Source organism: Zootoca vivipara, chromosome 5, assembly GCF_963506605.1.
Source record: "Zootoca vivipara chromosome 5, rZooViv1.1, whole genome shotgun sequence".
In the NCBI taxonomy this organism is placed as follows: domain Eukaryota; kingdom Metazoa; phylum Chordata; class Lepidosauria; order Squamata; family Lacertidae; genus Zootoca; species Zootoca vivipara.
The window spans coordinates 95,976,846-95,990,762 of record NC_083280.1 but is presented as its reverse complement, the minus strand read 5'-3'; the positions used below and the strand labels follow the sequence as shown (position 1 = coordinate 95,990,762).

Here is a 13,917-nt window from a genome sequence, read left to right as displayed (position 1 = left end):
CTTAGGCTGCCTGGTGCCTGTCCCCAATATTAATGTAAAAAACCTCTGGGGTTATTTTGCTGGAAGTCTCCTTGCTGATTCCACGTGGTGCATGGGAAGCATTTTCATCCAGAGAGTTATGAAAAGGATAATTTGAAGTGCTTGGCCTTTAGGCCCCACCCCTTTAAAAACATTCATATTCCAAAATGCATTTAGGGTGGGGATGAGTTTATTTTTAGCTGCAAACTTGGAGTATAGCTGTCTGTCATTCTTGGCTTGACTGCCATAATATATGACGTAAACTAAAGTTAATGTACAGCCCTTGCATGTTTTTGTAGAACAAAATCACTTATTTTTCAGAAGACTGCCCAAATGCTCATATACATAATAACAAAAAGCATGCTATTTTTCAAAATCCCTGTATTTGGGGTACATTTGTGTTGCATGGGGTGTGTGTATGTGGTTTTCTTTCAAACTTTGGAAATGCCAGTTGTTGTTTTTTGGTTAAAGAACATATGGTTTACTAAAAAGAACGCATGTTAAGGAAGAGAGAAGAAAAGGAAGGATGCAACACATGTTACAGTGAATTTTAATTCTATGTTTAGCATTTGCCACTCGATGTAAAGAACCAGACTAGATTACCAAGCCTATCATCTCTAATTGTAGGGAAGAGATTTCAGCAGCACAGGAACCACAAGCAAATGCTTGAGCATTTTGAAAAGCAAATAGAACCTGCTAAAAGTGTATGTTTTGATGTATTTAATGTACAGCAATGTTTCTGTTTCATGTGTGTGTGTGATTCTAATCTCATTGCTTCTGGGACTAGTCATTTAGGCTGCAATTCTACGCACTCAGTGGGACTTAGCTGCAAGTAAACATGCAAAGGGCTGCGGTATTAACTTGTTACTGTGCAAAGCACCATAAAAACTGTGGAGCCATAAATAAACAACAATATTAGTAGTAATAAAAATAATAAGCCATGAGGCATCCAGACTTTCAGGTCTATAGATAGGCTGTGAAGAAATCAGGATTTCACTTGTTTGGCTCAGCTGGCTCTTGCAGCTTCAATTCATGTCAGAACACAGTAAAGTGCTGAAGGCAAACATTTTTCATCTTCTAGAGTTCAGAAGAGAGTTTGGCATAATTAGCTGCAAAAGGGCTGAACAAGGTATTTGGGGAAATCTGACAACTATCTGGCATGTGTCTAACTAGACTAAAGAGGAGGGTTTTGTTTTAGCTCTTACACTTCACAATAGAAACCTCACAATGTTCTTGGATCCAGGGATTTATGAAGTAAGTCATATGTCTAGACCAGCCTTCTCCACCTTGGTGACCTCCACAGATGATGATTGCCATCAATCTGAGTGACATGGGCTGATGAAAGCTGAATCCCCAAACATCTGGAGGGCACTAGGTTGGTGAAGGCTGATTTAGGCTGTTGCCTTTCAGGGCCCTTTAAACAAAATTGCAATGGTTTAAAAAACTAAATACGGGACTAAAAATGTTTTACTGAACTGAACATCCAGTTCCCTCACTTAAAATGGTAAGATATTTAACACTTGCAACTGAATCTAAAGTGCTTCAGGCAGTATTCCTATGCCTACTCAGAAGTAAGCTCCATTGAGATCGCTTAGACGTACTCCCCAGTAAGTATTGAAGTGTTATTGCTTTGCTTGCTTTTGAATTTGTCAGGTATCAAACATGAAACATTATATAAATGGTCAATGCTAAAGACCATTGCATGTCAATCAGATGCTATCAGATACTCTGTAGCGTTATATATGTCAGCTATCAATTACAGTAACAAATGAAATACTATTGCATATTCAACATCATCAAAATTTGAAATTAAATCTAATGTAATACCAAATGCAGATATCAATCTATGACATGCCTGCCTGGATATAGTGTTTGACTATGAAAAGGGACACCTGAGTTCAGGCCCCCACTTACTTATGAACTAGTCAGAAACTCTCAACCTAATGTACACTGCATAGTAGTTATGAGAACACTGTCCAGAAGGTTCAAATGCGGCCAATTATAGATGATTTTATTTAATAATATTTAAGAAGAGAATTCCAGGTAGAATTTTTAGAATTCCATTTATTTTATCTTGGGCCTTTTCAGGGTGGGGTGAGGCTTATCTTGTAGAATCACATTAGATTTGGTGTGTTTGTATTTCTGGTCCTCTCTACTTAATTCACGACACACACATATTTACCATTTGCATTCGCTTGACCAACATTTAAATCTCCACTATCCACAGCTGTGCCAACACTAGGGGGCCATTTTGTCGCCACCCCCTTCAGTCTCTGTTGGAAAGGGGCCAGGACCCCTGAATGCGGAGGGAGCTTGCTGTACACCTTATGCATGCAATATCATACACATCACACATTGTGCGTCCCAGCTTCAGTGGCCAACTCCTCCAGAGTGCTTGGCCTTCTCCAGAAGATGAGACGTCACTCGCGCACTTCTGTCTTGTCAGGATTCAATCTCAATCTGTTAGCCACCATCCATCCTCCAACCGTCTCCAGGCACTCACATAGGACCTTCACCGCCTTCACTGGTTCTGATTTGAAAGAGAGGTAGAGCTGGGTATCATCCGCATACTGATGAACACCCAGCCCAAACTCCCTGATGATCTCTCCCAGCGGCTGCATGTAGATGTTAAAGAGCATGGGGGAGAGGACAGAACCCTGAGGCACCCCACAAGTGAGAGCCCAGGGGTCTGAACACTCATCCCCCACCACCACTTTCTGAACACGGCCCAGGAGGAAGGAGTGGAACCACTACATGACAGGGCCCCCAGCTCACAAGCCCTCTAGACGATCCAGAAGGATGTTATGGTCGATGGTGTCAAAAGCCGCTGAGAGATCCAGCAGAACTAGGAAACAGCTCTCACCTTTGTCCCTAGTCCGCCGGAGATCATCGACCAGTGCGACCAAGGCAGTTTTAGTCCCATGATGAGGCCTGAATCCCAACTGGAAGGGATCCAAATGGTCCGCTTCTTCCAGGCGTGCCTGGAGTTGTTCAGCAACCACTCACTCAATCACCTTGTCCAGGAATGGAAGTTTGAGACTGGGCGATAGTTGGCCATATTGGCCGCATCTAAAGACAGTTTTTTAATAAGCGGTTTAATAACCGCCTCTTTCAGCGGGTCTGGGAAGGTTCCCTCACAGAGAGAAGCATTCACCAACCTGTGAAGCCCATCGCCCAGCCCTTCCCGGCTAGCTTTTATAAGCCAGGATGGGCAAGGATCAAGGAGACAGGTGGTCAGTTTCACTTGTCCAAGCAGCCTGTCCACATCCTCGAAGGTAACGGATTGAAATTGATCCCACACAACTTGACTAGACAGGACTCTAGCACATTTTACATCTATATGTGGGAGAGGGTTTATTGGTTTGTTTTCATCTTCATTTTATTATGTATTTTGTGTTCTCATTTTGTATTTTTATGTTGTGAACCACCCTGTGATGTTTGGATGAAAGGTGGCATACAAATTTAATAAATAAAATTTATACTACTGCTGCTACTAATAACATATGAGGCCACTGGGAGTGCTCATTAGGAAATTGGGAGCAGAGTGCCACCCTTAGGCTGATGACATGCAGTTCTCCTTCTTCACAACACCTGAACCAGGAGAGGCTGTGCAAGTCCTGGGCGAGGGCCTTCATGCAGTGGTGGACTCAATGAGGGCCAAAAAACTGAGTTTGAATCCTGGGGATGTGGAGGCTCTGTGGACAGTTGGTTCCTGTGTCTAGAAGATAGGACAGTTGCCTGATCTGGAGAGGATTGCACTCCCTCTAAAGTAGTTTGGGGTACGTCTTGAAACATCTTTGCCATGGAAGCCTGGGTGAGCCCTTTGGCTAGAAGTGCCTTTCACCAGCTTTGCGGCTGGTATAGCCGCTCTGCTTGTCTCTGGCTTGGGATAACTTGGCCACTGCGGCCCAAGCATTGGTAACCTCCAGTGAGACTGGATTACTGCAATACACTCAACGTGGGGCTGCCCTTGAGACTGGTTCAGTAGCTAATTTTAATGATTATTTTATATTGTGTTTAAATGTGTTTTATGCTTTATTGTGTACACATTGCTGATATTTTATGAGATGGGAGTATATAAATACTGTTATAAATAGGGAGGAAATGATATTATCCTGGATGCTACACTTTCCCAAGCCCAATATTTATATAAATGTTCCCCAACCTAATGATGATGGCATTAATACCGTAGATACTTGATGCATTACCATCAAGCTAGTGTTGTAACAGAGATTATCCCAATGATATAGTACCCTTTGCATGTTCCATGTTCAGTGCAGTGTTGCAGCCAATGGCTGTGCCCTTTAATGGTGCTATAAAGTGACTTGACACTAATATAATTTTGTTACAGTGTTACAACATTAGTATCGCAACGTGAACGGTGTAGAGTCCACATAGCTCACTGCTGTCTTCATTGATTGGCAGCAGATCTCTAGGGTTTCAGACAATAATATTTCCCATTCCCACCTGGAGAAACTGAAATGGACAGCTTCATCCCAGGGTAACAGCTTCTAAACTGATCCTGCCACTCTTTAAATGTTAGGTAAAGGTAAAGGGACCCCTGACCATTAGGTCTAGTCGTGACCGACTCTGGGGTTGCACGCTCATCTCGCATTATTGGCCGAGGGAGCCGGCATATAGCTTCTAGGTCATGACAAAGCCGCTTCTGGCAAACCAGAGCAGCACATGGAAACGCCGTTTACCTTCCCGCTGTAGCGATTCCTATTTAGCTACTTGCATTTTGACGTGCTTTCGAACTGCTAGGTTGGCAGGAGCTGGGACCAAGCAACGGGAGCTCACCCCGTCACAGGGATTCAAACCGCCGACCTTCTGATCAGCAAGCCCTAGGCTCAGTGGTTTAACCACAACGCCACCTGGGTCCCTTTAAATGTTACATCTGTGTTAATAAAGAGTTGTTACTTCACAGTTTGAGTCCCCCTCGAAGGAAGGAATTCTTCTTGGTGAGTCTCACAACGCACTCTGAACTATGTCTACTCAGAAGTAAGTCCTAATGAAATCAAAGGGGGGGGAGGGGGTTACTTCCAGGTAAGCAGGGTTAGAACTGTGGCCTTAAGAAATGCATGTAACAAACTGGAACCTTGAGCTTCTCATTATCTATCATCTTTTGCTTTCTTAGCAGTAACAATACCCTCCCACTTCTTCTTATCTCACCAGAGCCAAGATAATCTTTAGCTAGGCTTCTCTTTTCTCCATAAGAAACCTTGTTGTTGGTTTTTCCCTGCTTCCAGGCTGCCTGATGATAAAGCTGGAATTCCACAGCATGTATTGCGTTCTGCTGATTTACTGCTTCAAGGACAGCTAAACAGGAGCAGCACTTTGCTGCTCTTTCTGATGGTGCCTCTTAGCATTGCCCCAACTTGCTGGCTACCCGGGCCTGATGTAATGTGGCTGAAATAATTCCAACAGCCATCCTTCCTGACACACATATTTGGATAATTGGTATCTTTAGACATAGTCTGACTTAGTGGCTCTTTCAGAAGCTGAAAATAGGCTCTATCGGTAAAAGATAAATGCTCACATCCCCGTTTGTATTCATTTTAATGTCATGTAATGCCATTTTAGTGTAAGCCCCACCCCCACCCCAGGTGTCCTTTCATTTTGCACTCTTGTTTTCCCTAACAGCATAAAGAACAGTTTGGGGAGGAGCATTTTTGTCAGGAACATGAGCTGAGGGAAAGCGTTAACTGCCCACCCTGGGCACTAGGGTCTCATAAAATCATAGGGTTGGAAGCGTGCTTATGAGATAATCTAGTCCAAGGTGGGCAGGCTTCGGTCTTTGGAGATCTACTTTGTTTTTGTTTTGTTACTGGATCCTTGAAACCCATTGCCCAGAGCCTGGTGCAGAGGATAGACGTTTCAAATGAAATAATTTTGAGCCCAGAAATTTGTTTAGAGCACCAGAGCTGAACTGAGGTCCCAATCCTGCCTTACAAAAAGCCTGGTTAGCTTCTCCCCTGCCCACATTTCAATACGTTTTTGTTTGTTTGTTTGGTGTATGTCATTTTGATATTATTATTTCTATACAGGAGACAGGTTGCTTTGTTTGTTTGTTTGTTTAATTTGTGTACCACCCTTTATCCACAGATCTTGGGGCAGTTCACAACATAAAAATGCTGTCAGAAATCCTTGGCAGTTTACTACAAAGCACAAGAGTAAATTGTGATCTAGTTTCTGACCTCCACTGATCTAGTTCAAACTCAATGAAGAACCTGCAAAGCAGGATGCAACCACAGCATCCTTGAGCCATGAACCTCTGCTTAAATGCATTCTGCAAAGGGGAAGCCACCAGTTCTCAAGGCAATTCTCTTTCACAGTTGACCAGTTCATATTGTTAGAAAGTTCCTTTTCATGTTTCGTGAAGAACTGCTTCCCTGCAATCTCCATCCTTTGGCTCTAGTCCTGCCCTCTGGAGCAACAATGAAGAAATCTGTTTAACCATTTGCATGGAATGCCCATCAGGCTTTTGAAGACATTGTCATGGGCCCTCCTTAATCTTCTATTCTCTGGGATAAACATAACCAACCATTTGATCTGGACAGACCTTTCCCAGTTATTGCCCAAAATTTAGAGATAGCAGATCCAAGAATTTCCATTGTCTTCTCTATTTCAGCCTTGATACTGATCATCTGCTTTGGCTTGACCTAAAGACGCCACAGATTCTGTATGTATAAAGCATGTGCTCTGTGGCTGAACCTTGCCTCTTCCCCTTGCAGCACAGGTACAGAAATGTGTGAAGAGCTTCTCTATCTGGTACATGAATTAGACATGCTAAGTTTCCTGAGGCTTAGAACCTGATGCAAAGAGGGGCAGCTTATTAGGACTCAAGGGTGGCATCTGGTGGGAGAAGAGTACAGAATTTGTCATCATTTGATGACTTCTCTTTAAAGCAGCAATACTGACCTTTTTCTGCCTTCAAAACGCATACCCTCCAAGTGTCCCAATTTTCCAGAAATAGTTCCAGAATTACAGAAGCCATATCGGTTTCTGATTTGATCCTGGAATGTCCCTGTTTCCCTTTTTACTTGCCTCCACTTCTCAGAGAACAATTAAAAGTGATGGAGAGATCAGACGCATGCCCCCCCCCCCCAAATCCTGTCCTTTTTGGAAAGAAGAGACTTTGCTGTGTGAGTGTGGGTGCAAAAATGGAGTCCTGTTTATACTGCAAAAAAGTACATGCATCAAATGAAGGAAATAGTGAAGCTGGCATACAAAGCTCTTCCTATAAATTTGAAGGAAAATGTCACCAATCCACTTTAAATTCTTTAATTGCAATGCTTCAACAGCCAGCAATTTTTCAAAGAAATGCATGGAGTGTTCATTCCTTTATGGCAGCCTTACACTGGATTCCTAACCATTTTTACTCAGAAGTAAGTAAGAAGTAAGAATTCACTCATTTTACTCTTTGGTGTGTTCCTGCTCATTTTCACAGTTTCCATTGTTGTTGTTGTTGTTGCTGCTGCTGCTACCCACCTTTTCCCCCTGACTCAAGGCAGCTTATAGCTAAAAAATTATTTCATTCCATTTATCTGTGGAAGGTGTTGTACATGATCCCTTCCCTCACACATTTTTCTTTACAACAATCCTGTGAGGTAGGTTCAGTGGAGAGGCTGCAATTGGCTCAAGGTGACAGATGTATATGTGTATATGATGTCTATGTGTGCAGCAAGATCAACCGCGCGAAAAGCTTCCTGGTGTAGAATAAAGGTAAAGGGACCCCTGACCATTAGGTCCAGTCGTGACCGACTCTGGGGTTGCAGCACTCATCTCGCTTTACTGGCCGAGGGAGCCGGCATACAGCTTCCAGGTCATGTGGCCAGCATGACTAAGCCACTTCTGGCGAACCAGAGCAGCGCACCGAAACACTGTTTACCTTCCCGCTGGAGTGGTACCTATTTATCTGCTTGCACTTGACGTGCTTTCAAACTGCTAGGTTGGAAGGAGATGGGACAGAGCAACGGGAGCTCACCCTGTCTCGGGGATTCAAACCACCGACCTTTCGATCGGCAAGCCCTAGGCTCTGTGGTTTAACCCACAGAATAGGATGTCCTTATTTTCCACTGAGAAATGTTGGAGGGTATGAAAATATATTTATATGGCTGGTCCTTGTGTGCTTCAACCTACCTCTTTCTCACTGGGGGCCAAAATTCTCACTGGGGGCCAAAAGAGATCCATGACCTGCATCCTTGTGCATGAAATTCATATCAGAACCATGATACTGTGTGTCAACCTCCCCACCCCCACATACTATTTTCCCTGTGAAAAATGTCCCCCTTCTTAAAGCTCCTATTTGCTTTCATGGGAAACTTTGCATCAGGGAGAAACCTGTGTGCCTTCAAGGGCCAGATGCAGTGATGAGAGGCTGTATGGGGAGGCTGCTTGCTGTGGGGGGGGGGGGGGGTTGGCAGTGAGTGGAGCCATTCTCACTCACTCACTCACTCATTCTCTCTCGTAGACCGCCCTTCCCCATATGAGCCTTCCTGGACCCTGATCTTGCCATCTGGGGCTCTTCTCTGCATGGCCTCCTCTGCAGTCGCCCCTCAGGGTTCCCTGCCTTGCACCAAACCTGTCATTGTTTTGACATACTTTTGTTTTTTGAGATGTTTGGGCAGCACCAACAATATGGCTGTATTGGTAAATCTGCTTTTAATATGTTCATGAAATTTTATTATTTTATTATTTTATTTTATTTTACTTGGTAGTAGTGCTTATGTCCACATGTGTTACATACCCCCTTCCAGGTGTGGGTTGCCCACCTGTGCCGTACATGGATTACAACTATAATTCGCACATTTATGTGATGGTACCACCTTCACGTGAAAGGCATACACACACCAGCCTGTAACAATCACCCCTCCTTTCTTATGATGCAAAGTTTAGCACTCCTCTGCACTGTGTTTAAAATTGTCTTAATTTCTTCTCTTTATTATCGTCCAAATTATTTTGAGCTTCCATTCTTCATAGCTCACTCCCGCACCCCATACCCCCAATTACTGGAGTAAAAACAAATATATCAATATAGATTTTCCCATAATAAATATACAGATGTTTTATCATAAACATACCATCAACTTGACATTAACAGTAACCACTAACAAATAGTTAAATTACAGTGCCAATAATATGACACAATGACAGTATGAGGAAAAAATAACAAAAAACCGAATAAAAGTAATAAGAAGGAGAAGAGTGTTTCACATTAACCAAAAAGCTGTCTGAATTGGTTCAGGATTTCTTTCTGACTCTAATAATTTGAACCATATCACAAGGATACTGGAAATTCTGTCTTTGCATCCTGGGTGTATTCTGTGGTGGTGGTGCCTGCCCTGTGGAACGCCCTCACAACAGATGTCAAAGAGGAAAACAACTACCAGAGTTTTAGAAGACATCTGAAGGCAGCCCTGTTCAGGGAGGCTTTTAATGTTTAATAGATTGCTGTGTTTTATTTTTCTGTTGGAAGCCGCCCAGAGTGGCTGGGGAATAAATAAATAAATTATTATTATTATTATTATTATTATTATTATTATTATTATTATGTGGTGCATAGGAAAAAGTTCAGAATGCTGGGGTTTTTCGTCTACATGACACCAGGTGCAGGCTCATTTCACTCTAGCAATTAAGAGTTGGCTGAAAGCCCAGAACCAGATATGGGGCTAGCAACTGACCAGTGATTAAGTGTGAAACGTGTGTTTAGATATCTGAAACAGACAGCTGATAACGCTTTACGATTAAGCTCAGAAGGTGAAGAAAAACTGCAATGTTACTCGGACAGTGACTGAGCGAATTTGCCCGATTGCAAATCAGTAACAAGACTGGATCCAGCGCCGAGGGCCTTCTGGCAGTTCCCTCTCTACGAGGAGCCAAGTTACAGGGAACCAGGCAGAGGGCCTTCTCGGTAGTGGCGCCCACCCTGTGGAATGCCCTCCCACCAGAGGTCAAAGAGAATAACAATTAACAGACCTTTAGAAGGCATCTTAAGGCAGCCCTGTTTAGGGAAGCTTTTAATGTTTGATGGATTTCTGTATTTTAATATTTTGTTGGAAGCCGCCCAGAGTGGCTGGGAGAACCCGGCCAGATGGGCGGGTATAAATAATAAATTATTATTATTATTATTATTATTATTATTATTATTATTACTGGAAATCATGTTCGGAGAGTCATTGATAGGCTGGAAATCCAGAAAGCAAAATATTGTTAGTACTTCTTCCACAGAAGCCGAATATGGAGCTCTTAGTGATTTGTGTAATAAATTAGTATTCTATAAACAATTGTTAATGGCTCTAAGTATAAAATGTGACATGCCAATCCAAGTGTACATTGACAACCAAGCGTGTAAAAATCTAAGTGTTTCTGAAAGATTTAATTCTAGATCAAAACACATGTCAGTAAAGTACCAGAACGTCGGATGTAATATTCAAAGAAATATCATTACATTTACATATGTGGAAAGTGCACGAAATATTGCTGATATTATGACAAAACTGTTGACGTTTGTTATAATTTGGGATTGTGCGACAAAGTTGGTTAAAGAAACTCTGCTCATGCTCAAGAGTTAATTGCACAGTGAGAGCTGTGAGGGGGTGTTGGGGGTGCAGCTCATTTCACTCTAGCAATTAAGAGTTGGCTGAAAGCCCAGAACCAATAAAGAAGGTTGAGAGATCTGCCTGCAGATATGGGGTTAGCAACTGACCAGTGATTAATGTGTATGCCTATATAAGGCAGTGCTATGGGACCCAGGTGGCTCTGTGGGTTAAACCACTGAGCCTAGGGCTTGCTGATCAGAAGGTCGGCGGTTCAAATCCCTGTGACGGGGTGAGCTCCCGTTGCTCCGTCCCAGCTCCTGCCAACCTAGCAGTTCGAAAGCACGTCAAAATGCAAGTAGATAAATAGGAACCGCTACAGCGGGAAGGTAAACGGCGTTTCCATGTGCTGCTCTGGTTCGCCAGAAGCGGCTTTGTCATGCTGGCCACATGACCTGGAAGCTGTACGCCGGCTCCCTCGGCCAATAACGCGAGATGAGCGCGCAACCCCAGAGTCGGTCATGACTGGACCTGATGGTCAGGGGTCCCTTTACCTTTTACTCTTAAAGAAGCTGGTGGTGGTGTAGGGTGTTGGAGCTGAAGAGAACGGTTGTTAAGAGAAAGTTTAGAGAGAGAAGAAGTGTTTGTTTTTGAGTTCCTTTATCTGTATATATGCTGTACATAATAAACTTCGTTTAGTTAAGTCAGCTGTTAGTGACAGCGACTACTTCATTTTGTTTCATCGGCATTTGCAGCCAAGCTTCCAGCAGGAAGTCTGCACGTGCTCTGCAGTGGTTACTACAGAACTCTGCACATGTTCTGTGGACTTTAAAATAGACTTCAACAGTATTCAGTACTGAATTCGGCATCCATACAATCTTAGTTTTATAAAAAAAAAACCCCACCAAGTTTCTGACCTAATGGCTGTGAAGCTAGATTTGAAAGGCCAGAACTGGACATTACTCAAGTTGCATGGAAACCACCAAAACAACAGACTCATTTCTTTTCTGTATGGTAATGTGTAGTAATCTGAAAAGCATGATGCAGCGCCATCCTATTTCTCTGAGCTTAGTCCACTTTGTGATCTGCTCATTGTGGAGATAGGGAAGGGATGTGGCCTGAATTGTTGATGTTGTTGTTATGTTGTTGTTTTTTATTACATGCTGCTTGTGGAGGGTGTGGGAGAGGAGACCTGGAGTTGCTATCCAAAATATATGAGCAATGCTTGCTGTAACCTCAAAGGCAAAGGGGGCAGCATCCCATTGTCCTGTCCCAAAATTAGAAAAAATATATGAAAATAATAAAGTACGCCACACACATTTATGTAAAATGGGGGGAGCACATTTGTTGAGTGCATAATTTGCATGAATCGCAGAATTCGGATTTCCTTGACACAAAGCTTGGTTTGCCTGTATGCAAAATTTTAATTCTTTTATTGGCATTTACCAAGCTCTGATTACGGGTTCATCAAAGCTCCACATGGTCTTTGGTGGAGGTCTTTGCCAGAGACTGAAGCTGGGGCTTCAGAGTGGCTGGGGGAACCCGGCCAGATGGGCGGGGTATAAATAATAAATTATTATTATTATTATTATTATTATTATTATTATTATTATTATTATTATTATTATTCCTGCAGGCGGCAGATGTCCACTGCCACTAAACCATGGCCACTATGCTGCTGACTTCCCAGATGATAAATAGACTTAAGGTAGCAGTGGCTAATGCTTTTTGACCCAGGGACTATAGCCAACATTGGCCAACACTCTGAGGCCCACAAGACACCCACACCCAGAGAGAGAGAGAGAGAGAGAGAGAGAGAGAGAGAGAGAGAGAGAGAGAGAGAGAGAGAGAGAGAGTACACCCAGACAGACATACGTAAGCACACAGCCTCATTTCCTCAGCTGAGCTGTGGCGATGTTCACTCAAGTAATTTGGGAGAGGGCTGGTTTGCAGGTTCTGCCCACCCCAACACTGTGTTGACTTTCTTTTTCTTCTCTTTTTCCACTTCTTCCAAAATCTGCGGGGTCTTGGGGAAGGCAGGAAAAAAATTGCTTGTGGGGCAGAGATTAGGCCACCAAACTTAACTTAAAGCAATCTGTTATCACAGGAGCAGATCAGAGTCTAACCCTTAAATTATTCAATCAGTCTTTTAATCATAAATTACTGAAAATCTGCAGAACCTACATTCCTCTGAAGGTGTTCAAGAGTCCCCTTTCCCCAGCTATTATTATTCTTGTGGTTTCTTACCCCTCTACTTAACCTCCTGCTTTGGCTTAAGATGAACCTACAATCCCAAAGCAAAACACAGCTGAAATGCCCATGTTTAGTCTGAGTTTGGTTTAAACCATAAAAAGCCACCAAGCACCACATCAATCAGAGTCAGACATTTTTGGGAGTTCCCCAGGTTCACTGAACAAGTTCACAAACTTGGTGAATATTTCGGTTAATGTAGTCCAGGGATGGAAAAAAAGCCCAATTCTTACCAGAGATATAATCAACAGTTGTTCACCCTGAAACTTTGAATGTGAAGACCATCATCTTCCAGCAAACACAGCCATTTTCCATACTAGTACAATATTAGGTCCATGTTCACATGCTACCGGCATATTACCAACACACACAAAAAAGAAGAAAACCCTTCCCCATGATTGGCTCCAATATTGCCATGGCAATATGGAACCCCAAATTTGCTTCAAATTCATTTTTTAAAAATGTCTGTGGCAATTCTAAGGAAGCAGTCCAGTCAGTTACCAGTTCCAATTTCAAAATGAGCCCATGAGACTTGCAGATCACTACTAATATAGCATAGTGGAGACTCCAGGGCCAATTCACATGAATGGATATTTCTAATCTACATATGAATTGATGCCCTTTGCACCAAAAGGAAGAATCTAGGATGTTAAGAGAAAGGAACAGGCACTAGGACTACACAGGCTCAGTACTGAAGAGCTTTCTGGGGTAAAGGGAAAATACCTCACACAATTTAAAATAGGGTTCCTAAGGGTCTAAATTGCATATGTCCAAGAGTTATGCCACTTGGTTTCATTAATCTGTGCCAATATACTGACATTTGACTTTCCCACATTAACATGTTGGGACCCAGGTGGCGCTGTGGGTTAAACCACAGAGTCTAGGGCTTGCTGATCAGAAGGTCGGTGGTTCGAATCCCTGCAATGGGGTGAGCTCCCGTTGCTCGGTCCCAACTCCTGCCCACCTAGCAGTTTGAAAGCACATCAAAGCTGGCCACATCAAGCTGGCCACATGACCCGGAAGCCGTCTGCGGACAAATGCCGGCTCCCTCGGCCTATAGAGCGAGATGAGCGCCGCAACCCCAGAGTCGGGCACGACTGGACCTGATGGT

The 13,917-nt window shown here is 43.1% G+C and overlaps 1 protein-coding gene across 2 annotated transcripts in view; it reads right to left on the bottom strand.

Moving 5' to 3' along the window:
- The window catches only part of WNT7B (Wnt family member 7B), a 129,468-nt gene that overhangs the window by 20,943 nt on the left and 94,608 nt on the right, over positions 1-13,917 (bottom strand). The window lies entirely within an intron of this gene.